General features: G+C 45.6%; 1 protein-coding gene across 1 annotated transcript in view; it reads right to left on the reverse strand.

The window, feature by feature from the left end:
- The window catches only part of GRIN2A (glutamate ionotropic receptor NMDA type subunit 2A), an 812,513-nt gene that overhangs the window by 283,449 nt on the left and 510,115 nt on the right, over positions 1 to 18,949 (reverse strand). The window lies entirely within an intron of this gene.

Raw genomic sequence — 18,949 nt, forward strand, 5'->3', positions numbered from 1 at the left:
ATGACGTATAGCCTGAGCCAACGAGATGCAGAGGTGGGGCAGATCACCCTGATGGAGTGATCTCAGATCACGGACCTATGCACCCTTCTGCACAGTTTCGACATGGCGACGAATATGTTTAGCGCTGACAATGCCATTATCAGCATGACGATTACAGTCATTTACATGCTGGAGCACACGCTAAACACTATTCGGAGTCAGGGGGTGGGACAACAGGAAGGGGAGGAACTACAGGAGGATTCATATGCGCAAGACACAACAACATCACCAAGGTCCAGACGTTCATCATCACCAACGCGGCAGGCATGGGACCATGGGGGACAGGGATCAACAAGGGCGCATGGTAGCAGGCGAGATGTTGAGGAAGGTGCAGGAGGACATGAAGATATGGAGGACGAACTGTCCATGGACATGGAAGACTCAGCTGATGAGGGGGACCTTGGTCAAATTTAAGTTGAAAGAGGTTGGGGGGAGATGACAGAGGAAGAAAGAACGGTTAGCACCTCTATGCCACAAACACAGCGTGGACTTGGTCCGCATGGCTGCGCAAGACACATGAGTGCCTTCTTGTTGCACTACCTCCAACATGACCCTCGTATTGTCAAAATTAGAAGTGATGATGACTACTGGCTTGCCACACTATTAGATCCCCGGGACAAGTCCAAATTTTGTGACATAATTCCACCCATAGAAAGGGACGCACGTATGCAGGAGTATCAGCAGAAGCTGTTACTCGATCTTAGCTCGGCTTTTCCACCAAACAACCGTGCAGGTGAAGGGAGTGATTCTCCCAGTTGTAACTTGACAAACATGGGACGGCCTCGTCATCTTCAACAGTCTACCCGTACCAGTAGGACCGTATCTGGTGCTGGTAACAGCAATTTTATGGAATCTTTTCATAATTTTTTTAGACCCTCCTTTGCAAGGCCACCAGAGACATCAAGTGTGTCACATAGTCAACGGATGGAGAGGATGATACAGGAGTATCTCCAAATGAACATCGATGCAATGACTTTGCAAATGGAGCCTTGCTCCTTTTGTGCTTCAAATCTAGAAAAATGTCAAGAGCTCTCCAGTTACGCCTTGAAGATTTTGTCGTGTCCAGCTGCCAGCGTTGTCTCTGAACGTGTCTTCAGTGCTGCTGGGTGTGTGCTGACAGATAAGCGCACGCGTCTGTCCAGTGACAATGTGGACAGACTGACGTTCATCAAAATGAACAAGTCATGGATCCAGAAGGAATTTACTACCCCTGTGTCATCCTGGGGAGAGTAAATGCTTGTGGATTTGGAATGTGCTTGATGCAAATCAAAACATCCTGTTTGCAACTAGGGCACAAGTCCTGCCACTGATGGGGTGTCTGTGTGCCCAATTTGGGGAAAAAAGGTAGACTCCGCTTGGAGTAACCCTTGCTTGCTGTGTTTTTTAAAAATGATACAAGATGAACAGATCTGAAGGCAAGATGAAGGCAACATCATGTCTCCGCCTGCACTTTTCTCACAAACCTGCATTTTTCCAGGGACACCCTACTCAACACCGTCTACAGACAGCAGCCAGATCTCTGTCCCTCAGATGTGGTCAAATAAAAGGCCACTTACTGCGACCCATGACAAAGCTAAGTGGTTGACTCTATCCCTCTGTAAGCTGTTGGCTACCGAAATGCTGCCTTTACGCGTAGTGGACACACAGGATTTTACAGACCTTATGTCTGTCGCTGTGCCCCAGTACCAGATGCCCAATCACCACTGCTTCTCCAAGAAAAGCATGCCCGCGCTACACCAGCATGTCGCACACAACATCACCACTTCCTTGAGAAAATCTGTGTGCGACAGGGTGCATTTCAACACAGATACTTGGACCAGTAAGCATAGACAGGGTCATTACATGTCACTGACTGGGCACTGGCAAACTATGGTGAGAGATGGAGAAGGGTCTGCTGTACAAGTCTTGCCGTCCCCACGAGTTGTTTCAATCCTTGTTCTGTATGTAGAAGTTAATACACTGCTTCTGCCTCTTCAACCTCGTGTGGGTCCTCTACCTTGGCGCAAACCCTGTGTGGTCAGGCCACCCTTCCTTGCAACTGCGCACAAGGACTACCACACACCTCCTTACTATGCTGGCAGCAGAGCTCAATGCCATCAGGCGGTCAAAGTTTTACTTTGAAATGTATGGGAAATGTGAGTCACACTGCTATTACAGAGAATAGTAGTCAGGCAGGGTCAAAACATTAATTGAGGAACAGGAACAGAATGGGACGGCCAGGAAAGAATCAGAAAACAAGCAGAGGTGAAATGCGTATCGGCCAACAAGGTACATAAACAGCAAGCAGGAAAAGTAGTCAGGTAACAAGCACACAAAATCATAAAACTGAACTGGGGGTAAAATTAACCAGAGGTTCATAGCTATGTCTGGCAGTGGTCTGCAGACAGGATGGGCATAAAAAAGGGTGTGGTGTCTTCCCATTGGTTGTAGCTGAATGATGGTACTTCATCTGTGAGATACCCACCAGCTACATTCAGCCAGAGATTCTGCATCTGTCAAGGTAATGCAGCCCAGTGGGTGAGCATAACCTGCGTCCACCTGCGCCGCTGGCATCGACTACTCTCCCATCATCAGCACTATTCATGAAAGGAACACGTTGTCACCTGGCGACCGGAGTACAAATTGATGGAGCGGACTCCGTTGGTGACTTAACAGCCGTGTGCGGCAATGATGCAAACCTGGCTGCGGGCCATCCTCAGGGCAATGTGACACACGTGCCTTTTAGGGCTCACGTGTTGAACCGAATTCGCCAGCAATTTTTAAAACACCATCACGGCCTACATGGCCTTGTGCAGTGGGCACGCTCGCTATGTGCTCACTTCCATCGTGCGCACACAGCAGCTCAACAACTTTCATCACTCCGGAAGTCTTAGGGTCTGGCAGTTAAACGCCGTAAATGCGATGTTTCGACACGCAGGAATTGGAATCTGCACATGTTGCAGCGTGTGTGGCAGCACCGCAGAGCCCTGCTGAAATACGGTAAGACATATAGCCTGGGATAACTTGATCCAGAGGTGGTGCAGATCACGCTGCTGGAGTGGTGTCAGATCAAGGACCTATGCACCCTGCTACACAGTTTTGAAATGTCGACGAAGATGTTTAGCACTGGCAATGTCATTCTCAGCGTGACAATTCTGGTCATCTACATGATGGAGCACACTGTAATTATTATTCGGAGTCAGGTGTTGGGACAAGAGGAAGGGGAGGAAGTACAGGAGGAGTCATATGCGGAAGGGATAACAAGATCTACGAGGTCCAGATGGTCAGCGGCACCTATGCGGCAGTCATGGTGAGGGAGAGGGATTAACAAGGGCGCATAGTATCAGCAAAAAGTGTTGATGAAAGTGCAGGAGCCCATGAAGAAATGGAGGACGAACTGGCGATGGGCATGGAAGACTCAGCAGATGAGTGAGAGCTTGCTCACATTTCGGTTGTGCGAGGTTGGGGGGAGAGGGCAGAGGAAGGATGCACGATTCTCACCTTTCTGCCACCAACACACCAAGGACTTGGTCCTCCTGGATGCACAAGACACATGAGCGCCTTCTTGCTGCACTACCTACATGACCCTCGGATTGTATGAATTTGAACTAATCCTGAATACTGGGTTGCCACACTGTTAGATCCCCGGTACAAGACAAAATTTGGCGAACTAATTCCTGCCATAGAAATAGACGCACGTATACAGGAGTATCTGCAGAATGTGGTACGCAATCTTAGATCTACTTGTCCACTAAACACCAGTGCTGCACAGAGTGAATCTCAACGCTTTGTCATGGATAGGAGGAAATGGTCTTTTACTTGTCCACATCGGAGGGACCGAGGGATGGCTGCTGTGCTGAGATGGCGTTGAGTACGGTGTCCCTGCACAGTTGCACTTTTGGTCATATCCCAAAATGAGTTGAAAAAGGACAGATGCTGTTGGAAAGGGGAACAGGTGTGTTGGAAAGGGGAAAAAAGTTTTGGTCCGTGGATTTGGTGGTTAAGCAACTGTAACATTTGCTGAAGAAACAACATCTGTTACAGTGGGACTGGCAGATTTGGATAAAGTGGTATATAATCTGTGACCGCTATATAACGAAAATTAATAAGAAAAGAAAGAGAAAGGTATATATCCCCATCAGCAGTCAGTGTCCACCGTGCTCCCAGTTGGAAAAGGAGAGGTTGGCAACTTGAAGGTTTGGTGGAGGATACAGAGCTGTGTGGCTATGAAACTAATAGTAGCCTGAACCGAGTTAGACGCCATTCGGATCTGGAGACTGTGAGCCCTGTTGTCGTCACAGGGTCCACATGCCCACCCAGCCCAGGAACTCCCTGTTAACAACACAGGGGCCATTGAGTACGCTGACCGTGTGCGTAGGGGCCACACCTGTGGACAGCAGGCGCATCAGCAGCAGCAGGCCTGTTAATGCCACTGGGCTGCACAAGCAGGACTGTTAGGACAGGAGCTGGTCTTAACCGTTCTGCGTTACCAACTGTGGTGGTGGCCTGCATCCACCACCCGATCCCTGCCTACCTCTGGCCTAAAGCCGCAATGGGTTCAACACATGGAGGTGTGCTCTTTCGGAGCATAATAGAAGACTGCGCACCTCCTTGTTGGCTCCAGCCCCTTTTATAACCTGGGTCCGCCCCAAACCAGGGTGAACCACAATGCACCTCCTGGAGACAAAAGTAGAGTGACACGTCATGAGTGGCATAACTAGCGTCCTATTTGGAAACGCAACTTCAATGATGACCTCATGGCTGCCATGACCCAAACACCTCACCAGTCATCGTCTGAGCATCAATAATGCGGTGACAAGTCATAGGTGTGGGCCTCTGCAAGCCATTTGGGAGGACACCTGATGCCGTGTGGTCTATATGGGACCCCCACATCAGGGCCAGGGCCAAAGAGTTCATTACCGGACCTAGTCTCTGATGCAGGAAGTGCCTGAGCATGCTCAGTAGCATGAAATACAGTCTCTGAAAAAAGACTATCAGCTTTAGCATGGTGTCTATGCCCAAAACAGGACTTATACCCGGCACGGAATGCAAGCACCTGTGCAAAGAGGCTTTTCACACTTAGTGTGGGAGCATGCGCTGTATCCTGAAATGAAAACTTAGCGTCAGGAATGGCACAGTCAGGCTGAGCATACTCACTAGGCGAAACACTGTAATTATGCTGCAGCTGGGGTACATCGGCACACGCATGCGCACTAGCTGCCTCTCCACACTTAGACGTGGAGGGGAAATTTGTCTTGGAGATGCTGTCTATGAACAGAAGGAAAAGCTAAAGGAAGCCTGACTTTCTATCCCTCCGAATTATGAAATGCAGCAATGAATTCCATGAGTTTGCTATAACATTAGCGTAGCAAAATGTGCATGAGGGTGTGATGTAGAGGTGCTAGAAATAGCTTGTCACCAGTGGGGCACTAATGGAATACAACAGCCAGTTCTATGATGCCACAAAATGGCAGTATTTTGTGCTATCATTATAGCTTATTAAAAACAGAGCACGAGGTTGTCATGCAGAGGTGCTGCACATAGATTTGCAGTAGTGTGAATTGACAAAAGTACAATAGCCACGTTTAGGATACAACTAGGTACAGTGAGTGTTTGCTAGTATAATGGCTGAGTTTAAAAAAGTTTGAGTGTGCAATGCAGGCAGACGTGCTGCAAATAACGTTCCAATACTGTGAATTGACAAAAGTACAATAGCCACGTTTAGGATACAACTAGGTACAGTGAGTGTTTGCTAGTATAATGGCTGAGTTTAAAAAAGTTTGAGTGTGCAATGCAGGCAGACGTGCTGCAAATAACGTTCCAATACTGTGAATTGACAAAAGTACAATAGCCACGTTTAGGATACAACTAGGTACAGTGAGTGTTTGCTAGTATAATGGCTGAGTTTAAAAAAGTTTGAGTGTGCAAGGCAGGCAGATGTCCTGCAAATAACGTTCCAATACTGTGAATTGACAAAAGTACAATAGCCACGTTTACGATACAACTAGGTACAGTGAGTGTTTGCTAGTATAATGGCTGAGTTTAAAAAAGTTTGAGTGTGCAATGCAGGCAGACGTGCTGCAAATAACGTTCCAATACTGTGAATTGACAAAAGTACAATAGCCACGTATAGGATACAACTAGGTACAGTGAGTGTTTGCTAGTATAATGGCTGAGTTTAAAAAAGTTTGAGTGTGCAATGCAGGCAGACGTGCTGCAAATAACGTTCCAATACTGTGAATTGACAAAAGTACAATAGCCACGTTTAGGATACAACTAGGTACAGTGAGTGTTTGCTAGTATAATGGCTGAGTTTAAAAAAGTTTGAGTGTGCAATGCAGGCAGATGTCCTGCAAATAACGTTCCAATACTGTGAATTGACAAAAGTACAATAGCCACGTTTAGGATACAACTAGGTACAGTGAGTGTTTGCTAGTATAATGGCTGAGTTTAAAAAAGTTAGAGTGTGCAATGCAGGCAGACGTGCTGCAAATAACGTTCCAATACTGTGAATTGACAAAAGTACAATAGCCACGTTTAGGATACAACTAGGTACAGTGAGTGTTTGCTAGTATAATGGCTGAGTTTAAAAAAGTTTGAGTGTGCAATGCAGGCAGACGTCCTGCAAATAACGTTCCAATACTGTGAATTGACAAAAGTACAATAGCCACGTTTAGGATACAACTAGGTACAGTGAGTGTTTGCTAGTATAATGGCTGAGTTTAAAAAAGTTTGAGTGTGCAATGCAGGCAGACGTGCTGCAAATAACGTTCCAATACTGTGAATTGACAAAAGTACAATAGCCACGTTTAGGATACAACTAGGTACAGTGAGTGTTTGCTAGTATAATGGCTGAGTTTAAAAAAGTTTGAGTGTGCAATGCAGGCAGACGTGCTGCAAATAACGTTCCAATACTGTGAATTGACAAAAGTACAATAACCACGTTTAGGATACAACTAGGTACAGTGAGTGTTTGCTAGTATAATGGCTGAGTTTAAAAAAGTTTGAGTGTGCAATGCAGGCAGACGTGCTGCAAATAACGTTCCAATACTGTGAATTGACAAAAGTACAATAGCCACGTTTAGGATACAACTAGGTACAGTGAGTGTTTGCTAGTATAATGGCTGAGTTTAAAAAAGTTTGAGTGTGCAATGCAGGCAGACGTGCTGCAAATAACGTTCCAATACTGTGAATTGACAAAAGTACAATAGCCACGTTTAGGATACAACTAGGTACAGTGAGTGTTTGCTAGTATAATGGCTGAGTTTAAAAAAGTTTGAGTGTGCAAGGCAGGCAGATGTCCTGCAAATAACGTTCCAATACTGTGAATTGACAAAAGTACAATAGCCACGTTTAGGATACAACTAGGTACACTGACTGTTTGCTAGTATAATGGCTGAGTTTAAAAAAGTTTGAGTGTGCAATGCAGGCAGACGTCCTGCAAATAACGTTCCAATACTGTGAATTGACAAAAGTACAATAGCCACGTTTAGGATACAACTAGGTACAGTGAGTGTTTGCTAGTATAATGGCTGAGTTTAAAAAAGTTTGAGTGTGCAAGGCAGGCAGATGTCCTGCAAATAACGTTCCAATACTGTGAATTGACAAAAGTACAATAGCCACGTTTAGGATACAACTAGGTACAGTGAGTGTTTGCTAGTATAATGGCTGAGTTTAAAAAAGTTTGAGTGTGCAATGCAGGCAGATGTCCTGCAAATAACGTTCCAATACTGTGAATTGACAAAAGTACAATAGCCACGTTTAGGATACAACTAGGTACAGTGAGTGTTTGCTAGTATAATGGCTGAGTTTAAAAAAGTTAGAGTGTGCAATGCAGGCAGATGTAATGCAAATAACGTTCCAATACTGTGAATTGACAAAAGTCCAATAGCCACGTATAGGATGCCACTAGGTACACTGAGTGTTTGCTAGTATAATGGCTTCGTTATAATTAGTTGGAGTGTGCAACGCAGGCAGATGCGCTCTGCAAATGTCTTGGCACTAGTGGGACTATAGCAAAGTCCAATAGCCACGTATAGGATGCCACTAGGTACACTGAGTGTTTGCTAGTAAAATTGCTTAGTTTAAAAAAGTTGTAGTGTGCAATGCAGGCAGACGTGCTCTGCAAATGTCTTTGCACTAGTGGGACTATAGCAAAGTCCAATAGCCACGTATAGGATGCCACTAGGTACACTGAGTGTTTGCTAGTAAAATTGCTTAGTTTAAAAAAGTTGTAGTGTGCAATGCAGGCAGACGTGCTCTGCAAATGTCTTTGCACTAGTGGGACTATAGCAAAGTCCAATAGCCACGTATAGGATGCCACTAGATACACTGAGTGTTTGCTAGTAAAATTGCTTAGTTTAAAAAACTTGGAGTGTGCAATGCAGGCAGATGTGCTCTGCTAATGTCTTTGCACTAGTGGGACTATAGCAAAGTCCAATAGCCACGTTTAGGATGCCACTAGGTACACTGAGTGTTTGCTAGTAAAATTGATTAGTTTAAAAAAGTTGTAGTGTGCAATGCAGGCAGACGTGCTCTGCAAATGTCTTTGCACTAGTGGGACTATAGCAAAGTCCAATAGCCACGTTTAGGATGCCACTAGGTACACTGAGTGTTTGCTAGTATAATGGCTTCGTTATAATTAGTTGGAGTGTGCAACGCAGGCAGATGCGCTCTGCAAATGTCTTGGCACTAGTGGGACTATAGCAAAGTCCAATAGCCACGTATAGGATGCCACTAGGTACACTGAGTGTTTGCTAGTAAAATTGCTTAGTTTAAAAAAGTTGTAGTGTGCAATGCAGGCAGACGTGCTCTGCAAATGTCTTTGCACTAGTGGGACTATAGCAAAGTCCAATAGCCACGTATAGGATGCCACTAGGTACACTGAGTGTTTGCTAGTAAAATTGCTTAGTTTAAAAAAGTTGTAGTGTGCAATGCAGGCAGACGTGCTCTGCAAATGTCTTTGCACTAGTGGGACTATAGCAAAGTCCAATAGCCACGTATAGGATGCCACTAGGTACACTGAGTGTTTGCTAGTAAAATTGCTTAGTTTAAAAAACTTGGAGTGTGCAATGCAGGCAGATGTGCTCTGCTAATGTCTTTGCACTAGTGGGACTATAGCAAAGTCCAATAGCCACGTATAGGATGCCACTAGGTACACTGAGTGTTTGCTAGTATAATGGCTTCGTTATAATTAGTTGGAGTGTGCAACGCAGGCAGATGCGCTCTGCAAATGTCTTGGCACTAGTGGGACTATAGCAAAGTCCAATAGCCACGTATAGGATGCCACTAGGTACACTGAGTGTTTGCTAGTAAAATTGCTTAGTTTAAAAAAGTTGTAGTGTGCAATGCAGGCAGACGTGCTCTGCAAATGTCTTTGCACTAGTGGGACTATAGCAAAGTCCAATAGCCACGTATAGGATGCCACTAGGTACACTGAGTGTTTGCTAGTAAAATTGCTTAGTTTAAAAAACTTGGAGTGTGCAATGCAGGCAGATGTGCTCTGCTAATGTCTTTGCACTAGTGGGACTATAGCAAAGTCCAATAGCCACGTTTAGGATGCCACTAGGTACACTGAGTGTTTGCTAGTAAAATTGCTTAGTTTAAAAAAGTTGTAGTGTGCAATGCAGGCAGACGTGCTCTGCAAATGTCTTTGCACTAGTGGGACTATAGCAAAGTCCAATAGCCACGTATAGGATGCCACTAGGTACACTGAGTGTTTGCTAGTATAATGGCTTCGTTATAATTAGTTGGAGTGTGCAACGCAGGCAGATGCGCTCTGCAAATGTCTTGGCACTAGTGGGACTATAGCAAAGTCCAATAGCCACGTATAGGATGCCACTAGGTACACTGAGTGTTTGCTAGTAAAATTGCTTAGTTTAAAAAAGTTGTAGTGTGCAATGCAGGCAGACGTGCTCTGCAAATGTCTTTGCACTAGTGGGACTATAGCAAAGTCCAATAGCCACGTATAGGATGCCTCTAGGTACACTGAGTGTTTGCTAGTAAAATTGCTTAGTTTAAAAAACTTGGAGTGTGCAATGCAGGCAGATGTGCTCTGCTAATGTCTTTGCACTAGTGGGACTATAGCAAAGTCCAATAGCCACGTATAGGATGCCACTAGGTACACTGAGTGTTTGCTAGTAAAATTGCTTAGTTTAAAAAACTTGGAGTGTGCAATGCAGGCAGATGTGCTCTGCTAATGTCTTTGCACTAGTGGGACTATAGCAAAGTCCAATAGCCACGTTTAGGATGCCACTAGGTACACTGAGTGTTTGCTAGTATAATCGCTTACTTAGAATGAGTTGGAGTGTGCAGAGGACAAGAGGGTACAGTGGCAGGATTGTGGTGGTCTGGGTAGAGGAATGGAAGCCTGCCTTTCTATTCCCTCCTAATGGTGAAATGCAGGGAGGAAATCCCTGACCTGGGCTACACAGACGCTGTTGCTGTTTGCAGGACCTGTCACTTATGACTCTCTGACCCTGCCGCTTTGAGCCCTTAAAAGGACTGCTAGAATGTGCTCTCCCTAAGCTGTCTAACGCTGTGTATGCAGCGCATACAGCTGTATCGGCTATAGGACTCAGGAGGACGGAACTGCGACAGTGATGTCTGACACCAAAGACGCAGAAGGCAGATAATGGCGTTCGTGAAGAAAATGTCCGGTTTTATAATGCAGGGACATGTGACATGCAGATCCTATCACACATGCCGTTGCTTCTCTGGCTCAAAGTCCACTTAGGTGTGTGTGTGTCTGTGATTGGCTGACATGCTGGCCAGCCCCACAAGACGCGCGCGCTTAGGGAAGGAAGACAAGAAAAAAAAAAAAAAAATGGCGATCGCCATTATAGAAACAGCAGTGATCTGAAGGCGCTGTTCACGCACACTATACACTGAAATGTGATAATAGTTTGATTCACAGAGTGACTTACACTATTACAGCAGAAACCAAGCTAGGATTTAGCTGTTTTTTGGCTGCTAGAACCGTTCTCGAACGTTTCTAGAACTATCGAGCTTTTGCAAAAAGCTCGAGTTCTAGTTCGATCTAGAACATGCCCCAAAATCACTCGAGCCGCGAACTGGAGAACCACGAACCACGAACCGCGCTCAACTCTAGTGAAGAGTGTACATTAATGAGAAAAAAATGAAGTTTTTTGAATTAACCAAATGGCTGCAATGAAACAAAGAGTGAAAAATTTAAAGGGGTCTGAATACTTTCCGTACCCACTGTACCTTTAGTTGTCAGTTAGGATGTATAGGTTTTGAAACACAAGCAAGTAAAATTTTTAAAGGGAGCAGCTTTTTGGATGGCAGCAGCTGATAGCTGGGATGGGTATTCATATTAATTTCCGTCCCCCTGCCTGTCCATCCTCCCCGTTATTTATGCTAATTCTGTTATAGAATCCTTTTATTAAATGACTAGAAGGACCTGTGCTGATGTCATACCCATGTGACCAGAAGTAGCGGGGCATCAACCAACATAGCTGATACCAGGAAGCAACATTATTTTTTGTTGGCTGAGGCCCCACCCCTTTTGGCCACATGGGTATGACATCAGCACAGGTCCTTCTAGTCAGTTAGTAAAACAATTCTATAATAGGGAATAATAGGAAATATAATAGGAGAGGATGGACAGGTAGAGGGGGTGGGAATCACTATGAAAGTCCACCCCAACTATCAGCTGATCGGCAGCTGCTGTCATTCAGAAAGCTGCTCATTATACAAAATTTACTTGCTTGTGTTTCAAAACTAAAATGTGGCACCCCTGAGTCTCAGTCGCCACAGGCATCTGGTTTAAGTTGTAATTCTCTCCCGGTTGACAAGAGGTTAATCGCTGGTTTCTGCCCTCACACAGAACATCCATCTAGCATGAGTCACCACACACAGATAACAAGGCTTGGACATCCCCTAGCACTGCTGAGACATTCCTGAGGTGGGGGCTGCTCTCAATGAGTAAAACACACAGTTTCACTTTAGGGAGAGAACAGCTGAGGACAGAGAAGTAAGCAGACAGCTTGAGCAGAGAAGAAGCATCCCTGGCCCTGGGACAGGAGATAGGTGAAGATAGTCCCAGGGCCAGGGGCCATAACACTGCACTGAATCTGCAGGAGGGAGACTGAAAGAGGGCAAGACACAGAGGCAGCCGGTGGAGATGTTGAGACAAAAGTAGTACTGTTGCCGGGAGAGTGTGAGTACTCACGGGACCGAGCACAGATGGGGTGTAGAGACCTAATTCAGAAAGATGCTTCAAGCTCATCTGATAAATATGCAAATATGCAAAGTGAGGGAATCATCAGGGTTCCTCCTCAATGTTAGTGTCCGGAGCACAGCAGCAAAGAGGGAACCCAGGGAGCTGATACAGAGGTCCAACCCAAGAGAGGTTCAAGCTGCCAGCCATACGGGCCAGGACTGTGAAACCAGGAGGGAACCCCAAGACGCTTCAATCCATGGGAACCCACCAATTACAACAAGGTGCATGGAAGAAGGTCTCACACATTTCCACAGACACTGGTGATTGCCTCTGATTCACCTGGGACCGGCTAAAGTCCATCCAAGGTGGCGGGAAGCAGCACCTCCGGGGATCTTTAAGAACTGTGAGTAAAAATAACTTTGAACCGCAAACCCGATGTCGTCTTTGTCATTTGTCATTGCCGGCACCGCCGCCCTGTGCTTCGGTGCCATCAGCCATTCCCAGCACCCTCATCGTCCCTGGGGCTCGCTCCACCTGTGGGGAGCTGGACTATCTTGGCTGCATTAACATCAGCCCCAGAGGAGAGCAACCTCTCGAAGTGGCGTCTAATTCCTGGCCGCACACCACGGGTGGCACTGCAAAGATTCCCCCATTCATATCCAACACCACCCCTGAAAGAGGAAAAGTCGCAGGAAGGGTCGTCGGTAGAGGAAGCCGAGACCCCATTCACCGCTGCAACCGGTGACACGCTTCCCAGGGACCCTCCGCCCTCCTTCCATCCCCTTTTACATCTACACCCACTTGTTTGTCTTTTTCATGTAAGGAATTGCACCTGGTTTAAGTTGTAATTCTCTCACGGTTGACAAGAGGTTAATCGCTGGTTTCTGCCCTCACACAGAACATCCATCTAGCATGAGTCACCACACACAGGAAACCAGGCTTGGAAATCCCCTAGCACTGCTGAGACATTCCTGAGGTGGGGGCCGCTCTCAGTGAGTAAAATACACACACAGTTTCACTTTAAGGAGAGAACAGCTCAGGATAGAGAAGTGAGCAGACAACTTGAGCAGAGCAGAAGCATCCCTGGCCCTGGGACGGGAGATAGGTGGAGAAAGTCCCACGGCCAGGGACCATAACACTGCACTGAATCTGCAGGAGAGAGACTGACAGAGAGTGAGAGATAGAGGCAGCTGGTGGAGATGGAGGTACAAAAGGAGTACGGTATCCGGGAGAGTGTGAGTACTCACGGGACTGAGCACAGACGGGGTGCAAAGACCTAGTTCAGAAAGACGCTTCAAGCTCATCTGATAAATCTGATAAATTCCCGGTGAGGGAATCATCAGGGTTCCTCATCAACATTAGTGTCCGGAGCACAGCAGCAAAGAGGGGACCCAGGGAGCTGAGGTCCAACCCAAGAGAGGTTCAAGCTGCCTGCCTTCCAGGGCAGGACTATGAAACCATGAGGGAACCCCAAGATGCTTCAAGCCACGGGAACTCACCAATTACAACGAGGAAGGTCTCACACATTTCCACAGACACTGGTGATTGCATGGGATTCACCCGGGACCAGCTGGAGTCCATCTAAGGTGGCGGGAAGCAGCACCTCTGGGGATCTTTAAGAACTGTGAGTAAAAACAACTTTGAACCACAGCCCCAGGGTCGTACTTCTCTTTGCCGGCACCGCCGCCCCGCGCTTCAGCGCCATCAGCCGTTCCCAGCGCCCTCATCCTCCCTGGGGCTCACTCCACCTGTGGGGAGCTGGACTATCTGGGCTGCGTTAACATTAGCCCCGGAGGAGAGCGACATCTCGCAGCGGTGGCTAATTCCTGGCTGCACACCATGGGTGGTGAGGCAAAGCATCCCCCATTCCTATCCAACACCGCCCCTGGAAGAGGAAAAGTCGCTGGAAGGGTCGGCGGTGGAGGAGGCCGAGACCCCATTCACCGCTGCAACTGATGACATGCTTCCCAGGGACCCTTCGCCATCCTTCCATCCCCTTTTACATCTACACCCGCTTCTTTGTCTTTTTCATGTAGCCGACAGGGCCACGAAGCTAGGTCAGGCCAGTCACAGCAACCCCACAAAACCACTGGCCCGGTGATGAGTAACCCCTAAGGTCCCGTGGGGGGCTACATATACATCCTAGGTGACAAGTAAAGGTATGTATAGAATCAGCATGATAGCACTGGCTTTAGGTTATATAGGAAAATCCTGGTGATTGGTACACTTTAAATGTAACCTGTCATCTGACTTATGCTGCATAAACCACAGGAGTATGACTGGCAACATGGTATATTTTTTCTGAAACACTCAACTTTTCAGAGAAAATTTAGTTTGAGGATGCCAGCACTGCTCCAGTAGATTGATAGGTCTCTCCTTATGTATACATATGGTGCTAGTAGGAGCCAACAAGTGGTGGCGCCATTCTAGTTTAGTCTCTGGCTATGGTCTCCAGCTGACTATTTAAATTAGGAACAAGCTGTGAAAAAGGTTACGTTGTAGGTGGTATTTTTTGTGATGGACCTGTTGTGGTGGAATTTCTTGGAACATCAAAGTAAAGCTTTTAGAGATGTAAATATATCAGAAAACGTCAAGGGTCACATTTTTTGTATGACTGTGAATGTTGCAAATAATCACTTTTTACTTATTTCAGTAACTACACTATGAAGGTCGGCTCCAAACTTATGAGATTGCAAAGTGAGAGTGGCCTCCATGTTTACTCCACCTTCTTAGGCCATGTGCACACCTTCAGTATTTGGTGAGCTTTTCACTTCAGTATCTATAAGTCAAAACCAGGAGTTCAACAATCAGAGAAGTATAAAAAAAAATCACAGTACCACTTCTGCATTTGTTACCCACTCCTTTTTCTGACTACAAATACTGCTCTTGTAAGAGCCATCTTCCGTCATAGAGCTACTGAGTGCAAGGAACAGCCCAACAAGCACCAAGGCTGCAAAAGACATCATGAACTGAATCAACCCGTTGAAGAGCAGTCTCTGTGCCTAGATGGCCAGAACCGGCACTCAATAGAAAAGCAGTAGATCGGTAACAGTACATGTTGCTTACTGTTCTTTAGTCTACCGGTGACCAGTCACTATGCTGCTGCCATCACCTACAAAGTGCTCCTGACCACCAGCAGTAAATATTTCTTCAAAAGCAGTGTGTTTGCCACTGCGCTGTACTGGATGCTACAAGCTCTACGCACCCGCACATATACGCTGCCTGTGAAGATGAAGGACCAGCGGCCACATAGCCAGGGTCACCGGTCCTCTGTGTAAATAAGTTCTGCACCTCATCGGGTATATTCATGCTACAGTAGATGGCCAGTCCGGGCCTGAAGCAGTGACGAGCATGCTCACCCATTACTAACTGAGATATTACCACTATCAAGATAGGAGAGCGATTTGTGCTGCTGCATTTAGCTCACAAAGGATGGTCAATATAGGAGTTTACACATATAATATGCTAAATAATTTTGATTACTAGGGATACGACTGCTGAACCTCTAACAACCCTGAGAATAAATAGTCTGTAGCTTTTTTTTACTGCTCCTGGCCATATGTTGTGCCCACTCCACCATATTTTTGAGTGCGACCTGAGAAACCATTGCATTGCACTTTAATCAATGGTATTTTATGGAGGCCTGCACATCATGTCCGAGGGGAATCTGATTATTTGATCACACGCGCCCATGCATGTCAATGATTCCATGGAAAACATCAGACTGCACTCAGAGGATAGTGCAGTTCTACTTTCACGGCTGACAGAATGGAGAAGAGGGAGAATTTGTTTCCTCTATCTTCTCCTCATCTGAGAAAATCAGATCACATTCTGATCACATTCTGATCAGAATGAGATCAGTGTGATTTGCATAAGTGACCCAACTCTCTCAGACGAGAGAATATACGCTGATGTGACCATAGCCTAACACCGTTGGATTATGCTCATGCCCCAAGCAGTGAGATTAATGTGTAACCCCAACCCCACTACTGAGTACAGCCTGCTCACAATGCACAATAGACACAGGACGCTGCCAGTCAGGGGTGTGGGTGAGGATATACACAGTGTAGAGTTGCTGCACCACCCTTGAATAAATCAGTATCAGAGTGCGGTGTTACCAGCGCTGTCCTCTGATGACGAATTATTTGAGGATGGTGCTAGAGGCTGTGGGTTGATATTTGTATCACTCACAGCTTCCTAGCACCTCCCCCTACCAATATCTTTCACAGAAGCAATGGTGGTGGCGGATAGAGGTGAAGAATGCCAACGCCGCACTAACCTCACCCACAGTGTCCATCACCCAGGATCAAGAATGTAATCAGAGAGGGCAGTGATGCAAGAAACCAGGAACTACAGTACTGCTCCCTCATGATATCCTTTTGCAGGAGAAGCAAGGCGATGGATGCTACAGAAAGTGAGTGCAGCGCCAGCCTCCTGTTACTTCCTGTTTGAGATTCCTCTCAAATGAAACACCACATTAAATACAGTAAAAAGACACCTTTAGGGATTATCTAGATAGGGAGAAATTTAGGGTATTGTGTAATATAGAATATTCATTACACAATACCCTAAATTTCTCCCTATCCAGCTAATCCCTAAATGTGTCTTTTTACTGTATTTTATGTGGTGTTTCATTTGAGAGGAGTCACAGGAGGCTGGAGCTGCACTCACTCTCTGTAGCATCCATCGCCTTGCTCCTCCTGGAAAAAGACATAATGAGGGGGCAGCATTACAGTTACTCACTAGTTTTAGATACAAAAGTTGTTAGGGGGGTAGGGATAGATATTTAGAAAATATATTTTAGGTGCTGGATATCTGCTATATTTTTAACAGAGAAAACAGGTATTCTATGAAAACTGCACCAAGCAGCGAAATAAGTGATAAATCTTAGGAATCAGGCTTTCTTTTCCTATATCATGCTGCTATCAGATAATATAACAAAAACCTGCTGACAGATTCCCTTTAAGTGAAATGTCTCAGATCAAATCAATTGAAAGATGTATGATTATTACATTTCTGGATGGAACTAAGAATCTTCACATTTACTGAAAGCAAGGATCTTACTAATGGTGGGGATTGCAGCACACATGGGTGTACATAGCAATATAATAATCCAGCTTTCCTATTAATAAAGCCATTTAAAAAAAATTCCAACACATAACATTTATCAACAGTTTTTACATGTTTTTATAAAAAAAATAACAGGATTGAGTGACAACACCGGGTCAGATCTGACATATTTTAATGCAATTATTTTATTCTTGGGAAGAGACAAAAGAACTCTGAGCTCTACCAAAGAGTTTTAGAAAGTTTCACGGGAATTCACCAAATTATAATGATTAAAGTGCTTCTTCAGACATAAAGGGATGCCTCTTTCCCAATGTGAGAGGTGAAATGACTAAATCAAGCAATGACATTTACTTTTCTATAGCGTTAACAACAGTGACTTGTACTATTTTATCTGTAGTCATTAGGATGAACGCCATCATAACTTAAAACTACCACTTTCCAGCCTGGGATTAAGGGGGAACCAAAACTAATGCTCACGTCTAATATTAAATATCAGTGCGGCTCTGAATGGCAAAGAGACTTATAATGTGATTCATGAGCATCTGTCGGCTCACTTCACATTGCAATAATGGGGAGAAAAAGAGCTAAATGTCAGGTCACAGCAGTACTCTAATTCACTCTAAAAAGCCAGCCACTAGGTGACCCTTTTCTGTCTAACATGCCGTCCCTTGCCTGTTGGCATTCATAAACTATTTCTAGCAGCAGAGACACAGAAACAAATAATAGGCAAGTTGATCTTTGTCTCTCCTGCTCTCTAGTTGGGGCCAAAAGTGTTGAGACGGACACAAATTTTGTTTTTCACAAAATGTGCTGATTCAGTGTTTTTAGGGCTTTTAGTTAGGGTGCTCTCACACAGTCAGCTTTTCGCTGGTTTGCCGGTTCCGGTGCATGCCAGTACAGTGTATACAGTACAGTGACAGCGCTGTAACTTCCGGGTCACATGCTCTGGTCACATGACAGCACGTGACCGGACCTTGTCGCGCTGCCACTGTACTGTATACACTGTACTGGCATGCGCCAAAGCGAAAAGTCGGATGTGTGAGAGCACCCTTAGATGTTTCACTGGTTATTGACAGTGTTGACCCTTAATTTCAAGACCTCTGCAATTTGTCCTAGCATGCTGCATGTCTGGACCAAATCCTGTCTGATGGCAACTAGAGATGACCCATGGAAGTTCGGGTTCGGTGGATTCAGCCGGATTTTACATATAGTTCAGTTCTGGACCCGGACTTGACCTAAACCCCATTGAAAGACTTATTGGGCAGTTCAGATCTCCACCAATAAACAGATCACTTCCGGGGGAGGACGGGATTTTTATCCCCAGTAAGAGCCCTTCAGACACTGAAAGTGGCTCGCACTTGAACGGCGGTGTCTTACAGCAGCCAGTAAGTGAATGTGAAAAGCAGTGAATATTGATAAGGGGTAATTAGCCTCAGAAATACAGCCGAAGGAGAAGTTACAGCCACAGGGAGGCTCGGTAAGTATGTACTGCATTAACCTTTTTGCTAACTTTTTTTTTTTTTTACAGTTGCCAATCACAGCCATGCCAGTACTTGACATGGCTATGATAAGGAGAGGATGTTTTTTGCCATGTGAACATTTACTGATCCTTGGCAAGTATGCCGACTTGCGGTAAATGATCAGAAGTCCAATCCCTATTCGATCCAGCCAAAGATC

The sequence above is a fragment of the Anomaloglossus baeobatrachus genome, chromosome 7, assembly GCF_048569485.1.
Source record: "Anomaloglossus baeobatrachus isolate aAnoBae1 chromosome 7, aAnoBae1.hap1, whole genome shotgun sequence".
Taxonomy (NCBI): Eukaryota; Metazoa; Chordata; class Amphibia; order Anura; family Aromobatidae; genus Anomaloglossus; species Anomaloglossus baeobatrachus.